The following is an 11,383-nucleotide window of genomic DNA, read 5'->3' on the forward strand; positions in this document are numbered from 1 at the left end:
CCACCGCCACCTCTTGGGTTACTCTTTTACCAACGGATAGTGGGATTGCCCGTCACATAATAACGCCCCCACGGCTGAAAGGACGAGCCAATATCACTAGTTCAAAGATAGTTGAAATATAAATGGAATGACATTATGTTTAAAATCAAAACGTATTGAGTCTAAATTATTTTTGCCCTTTATTGCAGTAAGATGTAGGCCTGGCGCAGCATAGCGGTTAGCATGTTCGGACTGTTTATCTGACAGTTCATGATTCGCGGTTCGTCCCTGCAAAAACGTGCTCCGCGTTTTGGGGCCACGAGTTGCGCTTTAAGTGTGACAGAAAAATTTCACCATTAGTTCAGCCAAGAGTAGCAAAAGAGTTGACGATGGATTTTGTTGAGTATTTTCCTTCCCTCTAGTCTATCAATTCAAAATTATGGACAACTACACGCATATACCCCTTTGAATATCTTTGTGCAGAAGCTAAAAAAAAAATTATATTATTTTCTTTAGATTTTTAGGTTTAGCCTCGTTTGTCTTTATAAATAGGCTAAAAAGGTCTTTTAATTTGAAAAGTGTTATCAACTAGTGTATTCGTTCATATGTTTAGATCATTAATTTTATTTGTGTTAATTCTTGCACAAACAAATATGTACACGATCGTTTTTTAACATGCAATATATATATATATGAGAAGTAGTAATGTTAGAGCTAGTATTTCAAGTCATGTTAGCGTCATTCGCGGTTGATATAACTACTACCTTTTTTAGAAGCATCTCAGACTGGATGACGTCAAAGAATCGCCAGAGTTTACGCAATGTGGTAATAGTACTCATACAAACTTGGTACAAACGATTTTCCTGTTTACAAAGTCTTTCTATACCTATTGTCTTTAATTTAAATTTATTGATCTGGTATCAAAGGTTTAGATCGTTAGTCAGGGTCGCATGAGAAAGCTAAGTCTTTCTCTATAAGACTGGAATTCTGGCGGATTTCCAGAAGGGCTTCTGAATAAGTGTCGATGGATCTAATGCTGTAGAGCACTTTGTGGCAATCTTCATGTACCTTAAGCTAGCTATACGTTTACAGTCTGAGTTGGTGATAGCTGTCTTCAAACCATTAATCACAATAAACCGAAGGTGTAGGCTGGATGGGTAGATAGCGAGTGTAGCTTGGAAATACGCTACAAGCAAATCTGGATTACAGATGGAGAATCTGGATTACATAACCTCTTCTTCTCTATCGATTATTCAATCATCAAACAACAAAGAAAAAGATCGTTTTAATAAAACGACGAGACCCTGCAATACTTGGTACAATAAAACAATGAGGTATAGTTATTCCCATTCAATATTTCAGTAAGTAATATTTGCATTTATAATTTTTACGTGGTAATACACGTGGCAAGAAGTCGTTTAGGACTCATGAAAATGTTTGTATGTTTAAAAATCGTGGGGGGAAATCAAAGTAAGAAAAATCACCTTGAAGAAAAAAAAAAGATGTGTTTGTACAGGTGGTTTTCGGGAAAAGCCAAAGGGTTGAATCTTTAATTCAATGCATGCACGCAAAACGGGTAGACAGATAATATATCCCCCCAAAGTTAAAATTCGGGTTTCGATCCCTGTGGTGGGCACAGCACAGATAGCCTATTGTGCAGCTTTGTGCTTAACAGCAAAAAAACTGATTATGTATATAAAGTAATGGACTCATAAATATAGAAGAATGTAACTTTTAGCTAATAAAAATTAGTTCAAATTTACCTTTTTCTTAAATCTTCCCACTATACATTAATTATTGGTTAGAAAAGTGTAAAGTACTAAGTATAGATGCCCAATAATAATTTATTTCTCATCAATGTGTCAGGTCTGAAGAGTGATCAGATCTATATTTCATCGTGAAGAAACGCACACCATACGATAGCCCTATCGGTCAATTTCATTACTCTTGATTATTGCTTTTATGTATTAAAAAGGTCAGAGATGTTACCACAGTCTGTCCGTGTTTGGTAAGATAAACGTTAATTCACAAACCGACAGTCAGCCTCTAATTCTGTCTGAGTCCCTAAGGCAAAAGGGGTTAACATGTTTCTCATTTTTTGGGAAAGAGAAGGTTTTTGCGTGCAGATTCCCTCCCCTCGTGCAGGTGTGTAACCTCGCAGACTATAATTATCCATCTGGTGGAATCTCTTGTAAACTGAGGAGGTTTTTAACTGATATAGACCTCTCATGACGGATCACGTATAATTGGTGCTTCAGTATAAAACATATCTTAAAGAATTGAAAACAACCAGCGAAAGATTAATTGTTGTTTTTAAAATAGTTTGTTCTTTAGTGGATCATTAATTAGTTAATGTTCAGAAAAAGTTAGACTATATTACAAATTAATTACAATGATCAATGTGTAATTCAGATTACACATTCAGATTCGGTTTCTAGTATAATTAGTTAATGTTCAGAAAAAGTTAGACTATATTACAAATTAATTACAATGAGCAATGTGTAATTCAGATTACACATTCAGATTCGGTTTCTAGTAAATGCGATGAAATATATGAAGTAGCACAAAACTACACGATGGGATATCTGTGCTCTGTCCACCACGGGTATCGAATCTCAATTTTTAGCGTTATAAGCACGCATACTTACCACTGAACCACGGGGAGGGAGCTATATGACGTATATGGGATAAAGTGCAATTCCTTTACATACATGAGATTAAAATGCGGATATAAACGCGTTTTCAAGTGATCTAATCAGATCTCCGTGGCACTCTGAATATTATCGAGTATAAATATGATTATATTAAACACTAGATAAAATAAAATGTTAATATCCAAACAAAGCAACCATCAAAAAAGTAGAAAATAAACTTACGATTAAATTTTTGTTATTGACAAGATTTAAAACCGTTTCAAAATCCCACTTTCAGTGTTGTAGAGCAGGGCAAGAATTAATTATGCTTGGAGACGGCTTGAATGGGTAATGAAGAAAAACTTTAATAGAAGTTTAACACAACAGCAAATGTATAACGTTTCGACAAGGCTTTGTCATCATTAGGTAGCAGAGTGACGCAGTGAAAGCGTGCTGGGCCCATAACCAAGAGGTCCGTGGATAGAAACCACGCTCTGCTAAATAATTTTTAAGCATTATTAGTCTCAAAGTGGGTTCCTCGTCATCGAATAAGCATTATTAGTCTCAAAGGGTAAGAATTAATAATTCAAGACATGTTAGTGTTTCCGCAAAAACACGCTCTATAATTTAATTCCGTGGGTGCGCTTAAAAGAGTGGGTGTTAAATCCCACTAGTCGAAAATAACCTAAGAGTTAGCGGTGGGTTATGTTAGAGACTGTTATTCGCAGGTGGCTCTTTTCTAGCTATATGCGAAAATCTGACACAAAACAAGAAATTCGGCGTTTTTGCGACGGCAATTATCCAATAAACTAAAGCAAGTTTTTGTATCATTGCAATTAAAGAAAACACATTCCTAATTCTAAAGATTGAAATTAACACCTGATTTATATGATAGAAAAGTTTTCTTCTTTAAATATAATACTTACTAAAATTATTTTTTACAGTTAATTCCTCCAGTAACGATCATTTTTTAAAGCTTCAACAAACTATAATATAATTAAATTCTAGACTGTGTTTGCCATAGTATATCCACAACGGTATTGATTCAGGACAAATGTTAACACCCTTCTTTAACGCTAACAGAGCTTAGTTAACATCCTTCTCTTACCGCTAACAGAATTTTGTTAACACCCTTCTTTAACGCTGCCCCCCAGTAGCAGAGCGGTATGTCTGCGGACTTACAACGCTAGAATCCGGGTTTCGATACCCGTGGTGGGCAGAGCACGGATAGCCCAATGTGTAGCTTTGTGCTTAACTTCAAAAAACAAAACAAATCTTTAACGCTAACAGAGCTTAGGTAACATCCTTCTCTTACCGCTAACAGAATTTTGTTAACACCCTTCTTTAACGCTAATAGAGCTTAGTTAACTTCTGTTAGCGGTAAGAGAAGGATGTTAACTAAGCTCTGTTAGCGTTAAAGAAGGGTGTTAACAAAATTCTGTTAGCGGTAAGAGAAGGATGTTAACTAAGCTCTGTTAGCGTTAAAGAAGGGTGTTAACAAAATTCTGTTAGCAGTAAGAGAAGGATTTTTGTTAACACCCTTCCCTTATGGTTTCGCTTCAAAATCGTAAAAGAGGCTTATATGAAATATTTAGGAAATGACAAAATTTAGAACCTACTGGCTCAGAATCGTGTAATCATTCTAGTGACAAACACGGTTTACTAATGTCATTATATTTCTTTTATTTCTATGATCACAGTCTGTTGCATGTCAAAACGAACATTTTAAGTTAGCCAGTACAATAATATCTGTCATATAATGGACATTCTGATGTCAGATAACCTGAGTGTGAATTTTTTGTTCCCTCTAGGCCACGATAATTGACGTCAACCATAATAAAAGTAAGTTAAATAACATCAAGTACTTCAACCTAAACCACATGGTGCCATTCATAATGAATACTATTTAAATAATGAAGTTTCATGCATGTAAACTGTCGTCACTTCTATCAAGAATCATGTTAAATACGTCATACTATCAAGACAGGTGTCATTATTTTCAGTGAAGAATCAATTTCATAATGGAATGCTATTTGCACAACAACTCTTCCCATATTTTGTGAAAATTCAGTACGAACAGCATGATGCACGATATTTGTCTTCCTTTTTTTTCTTTTTTACTGATGAAAATTAAATAGATAGTGTCTACACAAAGGGACGTCTTTCAGCTCTTGTAAAAGGTTATTGTCGGTTTTCCAAACAAGAGCACGTCGTACACCTCTTTTTACATACAGAGGTTGAATAAGTTATATTAAAACGATTTTGGAGCTTCACCACATCGTTACAGTTAATGTCGCCACGTCCGGTCTTGCTTTATATGGCATTGTCATGTCCAAAGCTCTCTCTAATCCATCTAAAGTACGAAAACAACGGTTTCCCATCGCCTTTTTCACCAGTCCAATCGCACAGAAATTCCAGTATGTTTTCGTATGGAATATCATGATATCTGTTTCATTCTCCAACTGCTTGTTGAGGTACATGACGCTTGAACGGATATGTCATGGAAACAGCTTTTATACTCGTGACTTGTGTTGCTTTTCCAGATGGAAATTTTTACATACATGATCAAATGTCTTTAATTTTGTAAAACCTGATTGGATAAGATGAAGTTACATAAACAACAAATATAATTACCTTTGATAATGTAGAATTACCTATAAGAAAACTGTTGTCACCTCTGATAACCAAGTTAATAAAAAAGTGGTATTATTCTTGCTCAACAGTTGCCTACACTGATAGGAAGAACTGATGAGATCTGTTGAGGTTACCAAAAACGAGACTTGTTGGCAACTGTAATAAATATCTTGTAAAGTAACCAAAACGAAAACAATTGGCAACTGTAATAAAGACCTTGTGAGGTTACCAAAACGACAATTGTTAGCAAATATAATAAATATCTTGTAAGATTACCAAAACAAGAATTGTTAGCAACTGTAATAAAGATCTTGTGAGGTTAACAAAACGAGAATTGTTAGCAACTATAATGAAAGACCTTGGGAGGTTAACAAAACGAGAATTGTAGGTAATTCTAATGAAAGACCTTGTGAGGTTAACAAAACGAGAACTTATGGCAACTGTAATAAAGACCTTGTGAGGTTACCAAAACGAGAGTTATTGGTAACTGTGAGTAGAGTTAATTAAGTCGTATTGGATTACTTGTACGACAGCTATTGTCAGCTTCAAGGAAAGTTACTTAAATCATTCTGGATTGCTTATACAATAACTGTTGTAATAATACATTAGATTGACAGTTCTTGTGCAAAGTTTAGATAAAAATAAAATTAAGACACCAGCACTTCGACATGCACAATAATGTATTTGTATAAAGTTAAAAGCAGAACAAAATATATGCGAAAGGACTCGATGGAACAGCTCCACCATGTTCAGGGTAATGTCACAGGGAATACCACGATATTCAGTCTCCTGAATATAGTGCAGAAAAGTAACGTAGATCGTTTCATTTACTTGAAGGGTAACTGTTATCGCATCTAAAGGAAGTAAATAAGTTATTGTCATGTTATTCGTAAAGCAATTGTTTGAATATCACTGAAAGCCAGGCAAGTCATTGTAGGTAGTATGTATGACAACTGGTAATTAACAATAGTAATAGTGAACAAGATGTTTCTCTCAAGACAACTATCGTAGAGTCTTGTGAAGAGATATAATATGATCAGAATGATACGCATTGTCATTAGTAGAGTCATTTTAAGTAACAAACGCGACAGAATTTTGTGTCTTTCGATGGATCGTCATCTCTCGTGAGCATCAAATATATAACAAGAGTTTTTTCACGAGGAACAAATGTGCATAATCAGGTAATCCTATAATATCAGGTCACGTTTAAAATAGCTGAAGTCAAATGTAGTATAAGTCAAACCGACGTGTTTAAATTGCCGACTTACAAAATGTCATCCATGGCGAAGGCCAACCTGATAGTAAACCAAACATTCTTCATGTGATAAGCTTTAAAGCTGGTGCTTAAAAACTGTTTATAGGCTAGCCAAATCCTGACCATAACGTCTGAACAATTTTACATTTAATGTATCAATATCAAACGTTTAAATTCTTCATTCAGTTCACGTTTAGGTTTATCATATGCAATCGCTTGAAATATATTAACTTCATCAGTAAAATTTTATTGCGTTTTGAATTGTTTGATTGTTTGTTATTAAACACAATAGACTATCTGTGATCTTCCCACCAAGGGTATCGAAACCCGGTTTTTAGTGTTACACTCCTTAAAACTCACCGATGAGTCACTTGTAAGGCGGCAGGTTTTGAAAGGATGAGTTGAGAAACAACAACTTAAAAAATACACTATATAAAAGAAATTGAATAATACAGTGAAACGAAAGTTAAAAGTTTTAAATAAAGCACATTTGTAAATAAGAAACTAAATTATTAGAAGTAATGCAGTACTTTCTTAAAAGTGATTATACTTTTAAAGAAATAGAAAACATACGAGTATCTCAAATAAAATGGAACTGAACCAAATGCTACCTTCCTATTGATCCCTATAGATGCGAAGAAAATTAAAAAAGTTAATATATAGTTTGCCCCCCAGTGGCACAGTGGTATGTCTGCGGACTTACAACGCTAGAAACCGGGTTTCGATACCCGTGGTGGGCACAGCACAGATAGCCCTTGTGTAGCTTTGTGCTTAATTAAAGACACAAATACGTAGTTTATAAGAGATGCAGCACTTAAGGAAAACGTCGAAGTAGGAAACAAAAAAAACTAGAGTTTTGGCCACAAAAAGTTCATAATGGGTGAAGCAATAGACATGAAAATCACTTAAAATTAAAAACAGTAAATTCGGATAAAACTTTATGTAATAATAATACGAAAGTAGAATAAATCAGGTAACACCAATGACGAGAAGCATTATTAAGAAGATCTAATAACAGATAAGTTAGAAACCTTTCAATTTGTGAAAAGTGTGTCTCTTAACACCTGGGAAATCTTGGTACGTTAACTTGAAATATCGGGTTGATTTTTTTCTGAAGGTAGGGCAGGGTGTTGTATCAGCAATATCAGATTTAATGGCGCCAGTTTTACTCTCTTTACAAAACAAAGTTGCAAACTTCAACAAACAGGAGGCGTTCTGAATGGTGCATTCTAATGCATTATTTCGTAACTTCGTTTCTAATTAAGGGGCGTGAACTACTTTTTTTTTCAAAGTTACTGGGAGCGAGATTACGGATAAAGATCGAGAGTAATTAATGCATGTCAGCTATGAAAGCTGTATAAAATAGAAAGCCTTTTCCACTGAAAAATAGGTATACATATACGTATGGTTTTCGAACCTTGTAATTTAATGCCTGTGTAATTTATCCCTGCTTTTAATCGATCATCATTCTCTGCTGTAAATTATTTTGATCGCACGATTGTTTCTATGTAACTAAGGTATTGTATTGCTTTAGCTACTATCCGCGTCCCAGATCACTTCACCCACCTTCGTCTAGTTACATGACACTTTGATAATGAGTCGCAACCAAAGAACGGAATGCAGAACACAGCGCCATTTATTAACTTGATGGCCTAATAAGAAAGAGGAGAATCAACCGTATTTAGAGAAGATCCCCACTCATAATTAGCCGTTCTAAGACGAATAGTCGGCCCTGTCAAAGGCTTACCTTTAAAACTTACACGTCATAACTTTCACTACAATTACTCCTGCAACATATATATACGAACCGAAGGCGGGATGAAACTTCGCAAAATTTGACTCAAGTTTCCTGTCGTATTTAATCTATTGTCGATTATATCCATTTCAGGAACAAACAGATATTACATTACTGGAGTCCCTCTATATATATATATACATAAATTTTAATCAGGACTTCACGTTACTAACTGTACAGCTTGTTAAGACAGCCTTTCATGTTCCAGTCATACAACGAAGGAAGGTATTTTAAAAGTGACATAACGATAAAGTTTCTTGCTTATTTCTTATAGTTAACGAGTATAAACGTTTTGATCGAATATGAACAAACTTGTGTGGAGCAAGGTTATATATAAAAGAATGTACTCGATGGGACAGCGGAAAGTCTACGGACTTACAATGCAACTATCCGGGGTTCGATTTCACCTGGTGGACACAACAGCTGACCAAATGTGGCTTTGCTCCAGAAAAAACAAACATTAAATAGATTAACATTAAATATATAAAACTATGCTATGCTTATCTGGTTCATGGATTTTGAGATTTCTTCTGTGGTCAAAAGCTTTCAAAGCCTATAATGCGTTCGTAAATGATCAAATAATGGGAAAACCTCTTCTACGTTAGTATGAGCTACAGCTAAAAGGGACACGTTTTCTTACACAATCAAAAAATGTAATTCTAGGGGTTTTACACTTGAATAAACTAAGCATATCTTGCTTTGAACCAGAAATCTCTGGTGTTTAATATACAGTTTTTTGTCGAATTTTCTCTCTACGTTTTATAAAGAGAAACAGTTATTCAATGCACGTGTTTCTTCTGTAAGCGAAAAGAATAATCGACGAATTACTGTCTTGGCAGTCAAGTTGTAAGTGCAAGCATTTATAAACACACTTCCCATACAAAACTTCCAAACTTTGTGTCTTTGATTAGGTATAAAATGACTATCTATAAGTTTTAAACTTTATAACACATCGTTAAATAAAGTCCCCTCATTCAAACATTTTTTATATCATCCAATTCATAGTTTATCTTTAGAACAATACACAAAGGTAAAATCTTAATGAACAACAGGCCACACCTAGTTTGCTTGTTTCAGAGTTTTCGCGTAGAGCTACACAAAGGACTTTCTGCGCATAGCCATCTTTAATTTTGAACTGATAGGCTAGAGAAAAGACAGATGGTTAACAGCAACCACCGTTTGTGCTAGTTTTCTTAAACCAAATGGGATTCGACCCTCACTCGTATAGCACACTCACTGCTCTAAAGTGCGGATCGAGGTTTGGGGGGGCAATTGGCTGTAAACCATGAACTTTTGGAATCACAGGATAGGCACGATAACCATCAGATCATGCCAGACCCACTAAAAGTAATTGTCTGTTTCACACCCACAACACCTGGGTTTAAACCTTCTTCTCCGAAACGCTAAATAGATTAATTGAAAATAGTTCTATGTTTTCAATTCTTAAAAAAAACAAAAACTTCTTATAGCTTCTGTTGAAACTTTTTAGAGCATAACCAAGTGAATTTCTTGGAAGAAAAGACACACTGTACAATGTCAAGACGGTATGTTAATTTTGTTTTTAGTGGTAGTGGAGAAAACCCGAAAGTGAAAAGACCATAATACTTCACATTTTACAACTTTGTTCAACACTAACTTTACCGATGAACTCCATGAACTTTATAAGTACATTTCTAGCTGTGCATCGAGTTGCTTATGAGCCTTTTACTTTGCTGGTTACAAGATTTTTAATAATATATGACTCATGCATAAAATATTAGGAAAAGATGCGATCAATATTGCTATTATTGCTGGAGTATCCTATATATATATCTTATATATAAAATATGTGATCTGACCTAACTTTACATTGAGTACTGTAACAAACAAAAATCTGAATTTTGTTCAATATGATACAATATGTTGGAAGTTAATGGTATTAAAAAGGTTGGTTGTTTGAGAATTAAACATTCTTTACAGAATATTGTTCCATATGATACAATATGTTGGAAGTTATGGTATTTAAAAGGTTGGTTGTTTCAGAATTAAACATTCTTTACAGAATATTGTTCCATATGATATAATATGTTGGTAGTGAATGGTATTTAAAAGGTTGGTTGTTTCAGAATTAAACATTCTTTACAGAATAGCTAAACGCAGTGCATGGAGAAAAAAGGAATATTTTATGCCCTTCAAATTCTTGATTCTCCTTGCTTAATCTATGAACACGTGTTGATAAATCTCTGGATCTTTCTGCAGAAATCTGAATTCTTACATCAGAAGTTATCCGGATTGAGTGTTTAAAAAGAAGAAGAAAGAAATATTGTCTGCACGATTAGGATTGGTATCACGCTATATACACTTCGCTAAACTTGGAAACTTTCCAGTATGTTATCTGGTTACTACCATAATTTATGTTTTCATATATTTTCATTCACGTGAAACATGTAATTACGTGAACGATGAGATATGGAGTACAAATTTTAGAATTTTCTTTCTTCGTTCTAAAGCCTTCTGTTTGCAATAATTTCTAATCATGTTTTAATATTCTATTTTCCGTTTTGGAATATGATGGGTGTGCTTGGCATAAGGTATATTTGATACTACTTATATTTAATTGATTAAGTGTATATGTTTAATTATGTATTGACACATTGTATTTTATTTGTTTGTTTCGCTGTCCACACGATAACTCAATAATCTGGAAAAAGATGCTCACGTGGGCTATCTTATCATCATCTTCAACTGAGATAGTCTTAGAATTCAGCGGTTAATGTCACGACCATAAGTTATCATAGTGTAAGTAAAGAACAATGAAAGTTTATCCTAGTGTAAGTAAAGAACAATGAAAGTTTATCCTAGTGTAAGTAAAGAACAATGAAAGTTTATCCTAGTGTAAGTAAAGAACAATGAAAGTTTATCCTAGTGTAAGTAAAGAACAATGAAAGTTTATCCTAGTGTAAGTAAAGAACAATGAAAGTTTATCCTAGTGTAAGTAAAGAACAATGAAAGTTTATCCTAGTGTAAGTAAAGAACAATGAAAGTCTATCCTAGTGTAAGTAAAGAACAATGAAAGTTTATCCTAGTGTAAGTAAAGAACAATGAAAG

The sequence above is a fragment of the Limulus polyphemus genome, unplaced genomic scaffold, assembly GCF_000517525.1.
Source record: "Limulus polyphemus unplaced genomic scaffold, Limulus_polyphemus-2.1.2 Scaffold83, whole genome shotgun sequence".
Lineage (NCBI taxonomy): Eukaryota > Metazoa > Arthropoda > Merostomata > Xiphosura > Limulidae > Limulus > Limulus polyphemus.